Below are 10,909 nucleotides of genomic sequence, written 5' to 3'. Positions count from 1 at the left end.
TGCTTCTGCAGAATGTTTCCTGAATGCATAATATTACCACCAAAATTCAGCAAACTCGAGCGTCGGCAGGGTTTTCAGGACTTGCACGGCTAGAGCCTCCTGTTGGGGCCTGAAGATTGTCTCCCAGCCTTGGGGCCGGTGCTGAGTCTGCTCCCCGGGTCTCGCGCTCGGGCAGCAGGGGCTGAAGTAGCTCTGGTCCAACAGCTTCAAGTACAATTTGACGCTCTTGCCACTGTGACGCTGTCCCCAGCTCTAGCAAAGGACCCTGTGGCTAGTTTGGACATGCTCTGCATTCGTACCCCTACTCTTAACTCCTCTCCCTGGCGTGACATTGGTAATCAGCCATGAAACCCTTTCCTGCAAAGTCTTAGGGTCTTAGAATCTAGATGAATCAGTTGTTGGGGCATCGAAGCAGCTAGGTCAAGAAGAGAAGGCAAGATGTGAGGGCGTGGAGAAGAGAAGGGAGGCCTTTCCACTCCAGATTATGGGGATGGGGCATGAGAGACAGGAGGATTGGGAAACTAAGGACTAGGGTGTGTCGAGGGAACTCCGAGGAGCCCAGCCTGCCTGGAGCAAAAAGGGCGGAGATGTGGCTGGACAAGAAGATGGGAACCAGAATCTTGTTCAATATCGTGCCCTTGGATTCACGCCCAAGCAGGCAGAGCTGGCATGCAACCTGGCCAAGACCGAACCTCACCCAGACCCAGATCTGGGACTCGGCTTTCCCCGGCGTCTCTCTGTGCCTGTGTTCTGTACTGATGGCCTTCACAGAATACCAGTCTCCAAAGACTAGGGCCCTGGGCCTGAGGCTTGGCCTTGCTGCAGAGCTGCCCTAGTGCTGTCTGCTGGCTCTCGGGGCATTGCTAGTTTCTGGACGTCCATCTCTGGGCCTGTGGGGAGATCTTCCTTGACCCTCACTGTTGGACTGACTCCTTGGTGGCCACTGCTCTTTGTTCCCATGCCCTTCTGCTCTTATATTTGACTGGCCCAGCACCTGCTATGCCCAGCTGATGGGTGCAGTTCCAGGTCCCCATTGCCACTGTCATCCATGCACAGCTGTGCCGCTAGATGTGACACCTGGGGGTGAGGAGGAGATAGAGCTGTGCCTACACTAGTTTTCTATGCAATGCTAACCCATGGAAGGGAAGTCCGGGAGTGTCTCAGAGAAAATATAAATATTAAATTTCCTTCTCTAACAAATAAGAAATGAGAAAAGAGCAAAATGACTAGGACGACTTAGAGCTTCAAATCCGTGTCATATAAGAATACAAAGGAGCCCGGCCGGGCGTGGCTCAGCGGTTGAGCATCGACCTAGGATCCAGGCGATCAAGGTTCGATTCCCTGTCAGGGCACATGCCCGGGTTGGGGGCTCGATCAATGACTCTGTCACCATTGATGTTTCTATCTCTGTCTCTCCCTCTCCTTTCCTCTCTCTGAAATCAATAAAGATATATTAAAAAAAAAAAAAAAAAAGAATTACAAAGGAGAAGAGTCACTGAGTAGCTGTCGAGTACACAGTGGATGGAGCACAATATGAAGGGCTGTCTCATGAAGACTGAGCAGACGTGTTTCTGAACGTCCCTAAGAGGTGGCATGAAGTCGATGAGTAGAGGCCTCAGGAAGTCACCTTTTGACTTTAAGAAATAGTTTCTAAAAACCAGACATTTCTAAGGATAGAGGGGGTTGCCCAGTCTTTAAAGGCTTGTCAACAGTTTGGCAAGGACATTACCTCAGAACTTCCACGGCATGTGGACGCGTCAACGGCTTCAAAGTCACTTTCAGCCTTAAGAAGAAACAATTTGCTGTGACTACAGACACAAGTGAGGAGGCCGCTATCTTTGCGCCTGTTGCATCCAACCAGTGCTGAAGGGAATCAGCTCCTATTCCGATGAGGTACCAGGGAGGTCAAATGAAGACAAGAGCGTTGCAATTTCATGGCCTTTCCAGCCAGCATCTCAGGGTCAGTTTCTGCTCGAAAGTTTTACACTTTGCTAGTTCCATTCCTCACAAAGCAACCTCCAGCTTGGTTATTTAAACCTTTCTTGGCCACCCACAGAAACTACATCTGAGGCCCACGAGCAGGTGTTTTTCCTTTTAATGGCTTTTCCACATGGACAATTTATACTGTGGCGACTTGAATGAACTCTCATATCAGGCCCCTGTCCAGAAGTCTTTGCGGTATATACTAAGAGTGGAATTGCTGGATCATATGGTGACTCTATGCTGAACTTTTTAAAGAGCCACCAAACTGTTTTCCACAGTGGCTGCAGCACTGACCATACCTACCAGCAATGTCTGAGGGTTCTGATTTCTCTACATCTTTGCTGGAACTTGTTATTTTTCTGGTACTATTATTATTGTTATTTTAAATATATCTTTATTGATTTCAGAAACAGGAAGGGAGAAGGCAAGAGAGGTAGAAACATTAATGGTGAGAGAGAGAGTCCTCATTGATTGGCTGCCTCCTGCACGCCCCCCACTGGGGATCAAGCCCACAACCCAGGCATGTGCCTTGACTGGGAATCGAACCGGGATCTTCTGGATCATAGTTTGATGCTCAACCGCTGAGCCACGCTGGCAAGGTGGCATTATTATATTATTATTATTATTGCCAGGCTAGTGGGTATGAAGTGTTATCTCAGTGTGGTTGTGATTTTCATTCCCCTAATGAGGGAGCTTAATGCAATCTTAACAGAATTGAATAGTCCATGGAACAAGATAACTTACAAGCTTCCCAGGAGACCTTCCTGTAGCAATGGAGGCTCTGAGGTTTATTTGTCACCTCCCCTTTGCTCCTAGCAGCCACTGCTAGAGGTGCTTCTAGGTACAAAGACTACGCTACGGGCATTAAGGATAACAGCTCTGTAAATTAGGTATTATTGTCCCACTTTACAGCCATGGAAACTGAGGCTTAGAGATGTTAAACAACTTGCCCAAGGTTGGACAGCTGAGTGGTGAGGCTGCTAGGATTTAATTCCACATCTGCCTGACTCCTTAGCCAAGTACTCTTAACCACAATGCCGTAGTGATTCCTGCTAGAGAAGAAAACCAACAAACAGACTTTCCACTCTTTCAAAATTCAACAATATTTTCCAAGTGCCCACTGTGTGCCAAAATCTGTGCTGGGCAATACGGCCATGAATGAGGCTGCTCTGTGGGGCACCTCACAGTCTGGAGAGTTCTCTCTGAGTTTTCCAGTGACATCTGTAGAGTGGAGAAATAAGCCTTATAATTTTTATTTGATTTAGCCCTCAAGTTGTTAATACTTCCAGTGCAGGGGCTGGGGAGAGGCCTGTCTGTAAATATTAGCTCCCAAGGTAAAAATGACTCTTTCATCTCGGTAGACCTAATGAAGCTGTTGATTAGGCAGAGATCAGCACCTCCGTCTGTAACAAAAGACACTGCCTGTCAGCGGGAGGTTCTGTCAGGGCCATTTCTCCTGCAATTTAGAACATTGGGGAAGACAGAACCCAGGCAACCCAGAGTGTCAAAAGGGACTTACTTCACACAGCTCTCCCACCATGCGCACACGTACACGCGCACACGTGCCCACACGTGCTCTGCCCTCCTGGAAACTCTGCAGCCTGCCACCTGGGAGGACTTAACATCTCTTTAATAGAAATAGAAGCTTCAAGCAGCAGACAAATTTACTGGCAGAGTCGGTACAGCGTATGGGGCACAAATGGAGCCTGGCAGCTCTGGGATAGCTGCATACATTTGGAGGACTGAGGCCAGCCCTGGGGATGAATGGCAGGCCAGGCTCCTGGGGGGTGACCAGAGGAGCCAGCCCTAGCTTCCCCTCCCCCTCTCCCCTGGCTCACAGGTTATCCCCAAGGGTCTTGCAGATGTGGAAACCCTTTCATGGGAGTAGTTGTGAGACATTAACTCCCCTTCAGTCTTCACGGCAAAGGACAGGCTTTTTCCGTGGGGATCCTGGGAATGGACCTTTGTGTAACAGACAGGAGTGAGACATCTTCTTGCGAGAAAGCCTGTCTCCGTGCGCGTGAAGATCTTCCAGGTCAGCCAGCTGCAAGGATTTGTCATCCTTCCTCCCATCTCCATTCCAAGGCCGGTCAGCTTCACTGAATGGGCCTCCCTGGGCTCAACAGCGAGCGACAAGCGCCACCCAAGAGAGCAGCACAGTGCATGCTTAGGGGTGGAGGGGAGCAACTCTCTATGGGAGATGGAGAAGGCCACTCTGAACTTACAATCATAGTGGTTGACATTTACGGAGCACTTACTATATGCCAGGCTCCGTTCAAGGCCCTTTCCATATATTAACTCATTTAATCTTCACAGTGATCCTATGAAGTAGGTATCACTAACCCCAGATTACAGACGAATACACTGAGGCACAGAAAGGTTAAGGAACTTACCCAAGGCACACAGCTGACAAGTGGACTCACCAAGCTGTGGATCGTGGGCGGTAGTCTGGACATTTTCAGTCACCACATAAATGGCTCATAGAAATCTAATTCCCTTTGTCTGCTTATCAGCAGCCTCAAGATGATATGAGATGGGAGCTTTCTGAAAGGGGGGGAGTTCTCATAAAGGAAGGGGAGGAAGCTAATGGAAAATTCATCCCTTCATTGAACACATTTTTATTGAACAACTACTATGGGCCAGTTATAGTCTCTGAGTTCATTGAGCAAAACAATCAACAAAGAAGTTTTAAAAATTGCACATTGTGATCCATGGAGGTAGCAAAGGGGACCAAGATAGGGGCTGGTGGGGCTGGAAGGAGAAGCCAGTGTTGGAGAGGGCACCAGGGCAGGGGTCTCAGGTGACGATAACGCGGAGACTGTGAGGAGCGGCGGGAGGGCAGTCCAGGGCTGCTGGCGTTGCAGCCTCCGAGGGAAAAACGTTGCTGGATGGAGACTCTGAGAACTGAGCTGGGGGAGGGCTGTGTGGAGAGGCTGGGGGGCCGAGGCGGGGCCTGACCAGACCACATGAAGGTGAAGACTCTGGGTTCGGTTCCGAGAGCAGTCAAAATCCACTGACGGGCTTCGTCAGGAGAGTGATACGAAAGGACTGTGGCCCCTGCGAGGATGGATTGGAGGGGCCAGTGCGGAGCAGGTGAGCCCAGTCAAGAGGCCAGGACCGCAGCATCGCCTGGGGGCCCGGGGCTTAGAAGGACGGGAGACCTAGCAGCAGCAAAGGGAGCTGGCAATGGAGCCAAGAGCCCCTAAAGATGGGCGGCCCCTGGATGAGGTGGCATTTCCTCTAAAAGGCGACATCTCTCAGGGTTGTTGCCAGGATGGACAACTGCCGAAAGTCCCGGAGTTGCCTGCGGTTACCAGTGACAGCAAACGCCTTGGAGACAAGAAGGGCTTTGCGAGTTTTTTCTCAAACGCAGGCAAGGTCAGAGGTGTGCGCCATGGTCCTCTGGGGTACCAGAGAGGAGAGCCTGGGTGGCTTTGGGAAAGGCCAGCACTCGGCCCCCCAAAGGAGAATAGGACACGGGAATGTATGCTGAAGTGACCAGAAGGGCCAGGAGGGCGCCATTCACTCACACACACGCTGGGATGCCAGCTTTGGGGAAGCAGGGACGGCTTCATGGCGGAGGTGCCCCTGGAGGTGAGCCTGGAAGGCTGGGTAGGGGCCCTGCAGGTGGAGGGCAGAGTCGAGGCTTTCCAGACCAATCCCTGCAGAGGAGAATGCTGCCTTCTGGAACCCAGCGGACAGTGCACAGGGACAGTTCCCCGTGTGGGCAGCCCAGCTGGGAATGGGAGAGGTGAGGCTGGGGCCAGACTGTCAAGGGCTGGAGCAGAGGGGTTTCCACTGACAGCCCTGGGCCACCCCACCCACCATGCAGGAGCCGCCTAACTGGGGAGTATCCCAGCCTGGCCTGTTGATGTGGGCTCCGCACCTGCCCTGACCACATGCCCAGCGCCGAGACCTGTGCCGCTCGCTCCCACCGCCTGCCGCGTGGCCACCTCACGCACTGTGCATCCAGGGAAAGAAGCAGTCACGTTGCATCTAAATGTTAATAAAAACGAAATCCCTGAGCAGTCACTGAAATTAGCCCGGGTATGATTGAAATGCCAAGGCAGGTCTTGTTATTTTTATGAAGCCGTGAATAATATAAGTATCCAATTGATAAAATGTTATTAAAGCTGACAGCCCTTAAGTGATCTAAGTGGTAAATATTGAAATGAGGTCTCTGCCACACTGTGCCCAGGGGCCTGCGGCGGTAATAAGCATTGAACAATGATTCCGTGGGCCCTGGGGAGCTGCAGAGTTGGGGGGGGGAGCAAAACCGCTCTTCCTAAATAATTAAACCGGGATTCCGGGGATGGCTCGCAGACCCTTGTAGTGGTTTGTTAAAGTCCAAAGGAGCTGGCTTCGGGCAAAGCCCCTTTTGGGCCATTCCTCTCCCAACTGGGGTGGGAGGGAGCAGGGAAGGGCTGGCTCTGTGCCTCCTTGGCCCCCAAGGAGCCTGCACTGAGCAAGCAGCTTATTTCAGCCTTTATTTATAATATAAACAGACTGCTGCAGCCTGAGGGCAGCTACAATTGATGAGCAGTGGGGCTGCCACGTGGGTTAGAGATTTTATTAGCACTGTTTAGGGGGGAAAAACACACCATGGAGAGAAATTTAAAATGCACTGCCTTCCTGATAATCAGATCATTTAAGATGTGGCAGGGAGCATCTTTTTCTTTCCTGCTTTTGGAAAAAGCAACCAGAGAATCCCTAAAAGTTGGTATCTATACCATCATTAGCTAAAGGCACTGTGCTGGGAAAGTTTGGGCCTCCCTGAGTTTGGCCAGGGAGGCGTGAGACTGTTTGTAGCCTCCTCTGGGCTTTGGGAGAAGGATGTTTTTTGGTGGCCAGTGGGCTTTCCAGTGCCACCCACCTACCCCAGACCCCTGTTGGCGCTGTATGCCTCTGGGAGGGGAGGTGGGGAGGGAAGCCCGGCTGCGACCTGTGGAGCTGGCCCATGCCTCTTCCCGTCTGGAGTTAATTCCAATGGAGCGTGACGGCTGAGGGCAGGCCACGAGGCTTGTCCTGCTTGCTCAGTGCCGGTAGCAAGAACGGTGAGAGCTGCTGGGGCACAGGCGGGGAAAGCTCTCCGGTGGTCAGGGAGGTCAAGGCTGTTTCTGGAGGAGATGCACCTGAAGCTGACCTGTGACAGACAGACAGGGCAAAGGCGGGGAGGCGGGGTTGTGGAGCGAGCTCTCTGTGACCCCTTCAATGACGGAAGCTTGAGCTGAGGTGACTGAGCCCTGACTCTGGTCCTGGCCTGGCTGTGCTGAGCCTGTCTGGGAGCTCAACAGAACCAGGCAGGAAGGAGCGGTAAGTGGTCTGGAAAAAGGGCTATGAAGCCCCTCTGACCCTGGCAGCCATTCGGGGGGGTGGGGGGTGGCAGTGCTGGGTACCAAGATTTGGGGCAGATGGGGAGATTCTTCTCTAACCCATCCCTTATGAGTCCAGGACATGCACACCAAGAGCCTGCGGCCTTTACATTGAAAAGCGGGCCCCTCGGCCCTGGGACCCAGGGCTGAGAGCTGACTGGGCTTGTGCTCTCCCTGGGGTGGTGCCAGGCTGCCCTTTCTTTCACATCCTTCCCTGAGGCCAGAGCCAGGACACTCGAACCCTTCATTCACTAAAGTCCTCCTGGCTCGTAGGTGAGAAGGGTGCAAAACCGGTTTACATATGAATTTTCACTTTCGAAAGTGATGTATTTATTCAGACTGTATTATAGGTAAGGAGGCTGAGGCTCAGAGAAGTTAAGCAGCGTGTCCCGGTGGCACAGTGACACGCAGTCCTGGCTCCGCAGAGAAGCACTGCCGACGCTGGCCCGAGGGAGAAAGCTGCTTAACGATGGAGGCTCTGCTCCCCCATCCCAACTTTGTCCCTTATTTGCAACCAGCTGCTGCTTCTGCAGCCTCCCCTCTCTGTCGCAGCGTGCAGCTCACGGCGTCCGTCTCCAAGCCCCGTGAAGATAGAAAGTGCTCTTTCCCCGGCCCCTAGTCCTTCATCTCCAGGCAGTGAACTAGCACCATAGGTATTAATCGGCCAGCGCAGCACCTCCTTACATTGGCCCAGGTTTTTCACGCCCATCATCACACTTGGACTTGCTGCAACCGTGGGAATAGACGGGGCAGGTTTTCTTACGATGCGACTGGGGGAATTGAAGACTAGGGCAGTGGAGGTGAACTTGGCCAGCTCACCAAAATTTCCTGATGCAGGAATACTCTTTTCACCACGACCCACTGATGGCTGATGCTGGGGGCGGGGGGTAAAGGCAGACTGAATGTCTCGATGACCAGGCAAGGAGCCCCAGGAAACAAACTCTTCTCTGGGAGAGGCGAGCCTTCGGATGAGAATGAGCTAATGCGGTGGGACTTGCCTTCGTATCCATTTGGAAGGAAAAGATTATGGGATATTTTTTAAGGAACAGATGCAAGAGCTCTTGGGGGCGAGCGGTGGCTTCGCGTCTAGCTGAGGAAGAGGGCTCGGTGGACAAATGAGTTAAAGAACATTTAAGCCTCCAAAAGCTTCACTTGTCTGTCTCGGCGCCTCATTGGGCCTCTGTAAACAGCAAATCGATTGAGTGTCAGGCTTGTTTTCGTAGCTGTCCTGCGCACTGGGAGTATTAGATGAAGCAAACCTTTTATTTAGTTCCTGACAGGTAATTAAATTTGCCTCTGCATTGGTTTGTGATCCAGCCAAGGGGCCGGGGTAGCATTCTGAATGGCTGTAGCGATTTGCTGGAATAGTACAACTTAATTTTGCCTCTCAAGTTGCAAGGAGAGATCTTGGTTCAGTGGAAAGTTTGACTCAGCCTTGGGGCTCCAGGTTGCAGATTTCAGTTTTTCCAACAGGAGTTTGCTCTCTGTCTCAAACATGTGAAAGCCCCATTTCCACATTTTTTCCAGAGTGACATACTGTGGGAAAAACAGAAAGTCACCAAGTAAAGAAAAACAGCAGTTGGCAATAGTGAGGGAAGGCATCCAATGCCTTCCAGGAGACCCGTTTCTCTGGGAACCAGGAAAGGCGTGATTTCAGCAACAGAAAATTCTGGATTCCATGTTCCTCACAAACGCCAGAAAGAGCTACCGTGCTTCTGCAAGTTCCTCTAAAGCACTTGTTGGACTGGGATGTGCGGGAAGGAGAGGATAGACTCAGTCTCCCCGGCACGGCGGGTGTAGGGGGCACCCCTGGGAGCCAGGCTGCCCGCGAGGGCGGGGGCCCGTGTCGTCCCGGTTCTGGGGAAGGCGCCGCCTCCAGGCCGAGCCTCCCGGGCGTCCCTCTCCGAGCGAGCGTTAGGGCAGAAGCTCTTCCCCGCGTGGTCTGCACTTTCCCTGGGCTGTGTCAGGCATTTTCCTTCATCCGAGTCTCCTGTGCTCAGCCATGACCTTCAATCTGAGATCTCTTTGATTTTTGGAAAATTCCCGTCATCGTCTCTTTGAGTGTTGCTTCTGTTATTTCTTCTGTTCTTTTTTTTTAATGGAGCTTCTAGTAAGTATATGTTTAGCCTCTCTGTCTATCCTCACGTCTCTTCAACTGCATGTCCATCTGTCTGTCTGTCTGTCTATTTACCTAATCTATCTTTTTCTCCCGAAACCGCATTCTGAAAAAATGCCTCAATATTATCTTCCAAAGTATTATTTCTCTCTTTAACTGACTCCCATGTAGAACTTATTCTATTAATTTTTTAATTTCTTCAGCTATATTTTATTCCTAAAATTTCATTTGTGTTTATTTTATTTCTCTCCTCTTATTTCTTCTCTGTTTTATAATTTTAAAAAATGTAATTGCTGTTTTTTCCCTTTACTTCTTTTATCTCCTTTACCTAAACATGCTTATTCTAAATTTGTCATAATATTTCTTTATTATTTTTATTTCATTTGGAGTAAATTCATTTCCTGATTGTTGATTTTTTGTTGTTTGTTTTTTAGGCTTTTCTCAGAGGGCTAGTGATCTTCATGTGTTTGGAATTTTTGTTTGCAAGTTTATCTGTAATGGTCTCTCCACCCTCACCCCCACCCCCGCCAAATTATTCTCCCTGTTAAACAATTTTGCAGGTATCCCAGCAGTGTCCAGTAATCATGTGTAGACCCAGGCCTAGTGCTGAGCCAGCGGGCAGCTGGGCCCAGGCCCTGGCTGCGAGGCTGCACTGCTTCACCCTGCCCCTCCAAATAAACCAGAGTTATTTTCCGTCTCAATTCATGGGCAGGGAAGCCCCCCCCCCAACCCCTAGTTTCAGCCCATTAGTCTGATGCAACTCTGCCTCTGTGGGACACTTTTAGGCCCTGCTGTCCTTTAAGAGCTGAGCTGCCTCCTATCTGCTAGCTTTCTCTTTGGTTTCAGGCTCTAGAGGTGCTTCTCTGGTTTTGAGCTGTTGGGACTGTGTCCTTGTAACTTTCTCATCTCGTGTTTGACCTAATATTGCTGTGATTTGGAGTGCAGGAAGTCTTGCACTAGCAGGAGCTAATAACAGCACCCTGTCCATGGGAAGTTCTAGGGCATGGTCTTGAAGCTTTGTGGGGAGGTGTAGGACAAAGGGAGCCTCATGTCCTTGCCCCTCCAGGAGCTTCTGGACAGAGCATTCACCAAGAAAAGCTGGAAAATGTCAGCAAGTGCTTGGTTTGAAGGGTGGAAGAAGGGTGGTATGTGACTAAAACATGGGAGCAGAATCGTAGAAGCCTCTTCATTGAAAAGGACATTAGACACCATCAAATCTTACCCTCTGCTCCCCTGGTCCATGACTCTCTCTCTCATCACAGCAAGACTGTCCACCCTACGCTTGAACACCTGCAGTGATGAGGAGCCACTGCGCAGTGAGGCAGCCTTTTGTGTCTCCGCATAGCCGAGCTCTTCCCGTTACAACCTGAGATCTGTCTCCCTTCAGCTTCTTCCCAGGGGGCCTCAGCCCTCCCCTGAAACGTATGAGAAAGTTCAA

This window comes from Miniopterus natalensis, chromosome 13, assembly GCF_054644295.1.
Source record: "Miniopterus natalensis isolate mMinNat1 chromosome 13, mMinNat1.hap1, whole genome shotgun sequence".
In the NCBI taxonomy this organism is placed as follows: domain Eukaryota; kingdom Metazoa; phylum Chordata; class Mammalia; order Chiroptera; family Miniopteridae; genus Miniopterus; species Miniopterus natalensis.
The sequence above is the reverse complement of the archived record's forward strand: the minus strand, read 5'-3'. Positions refer to the sequence as shown.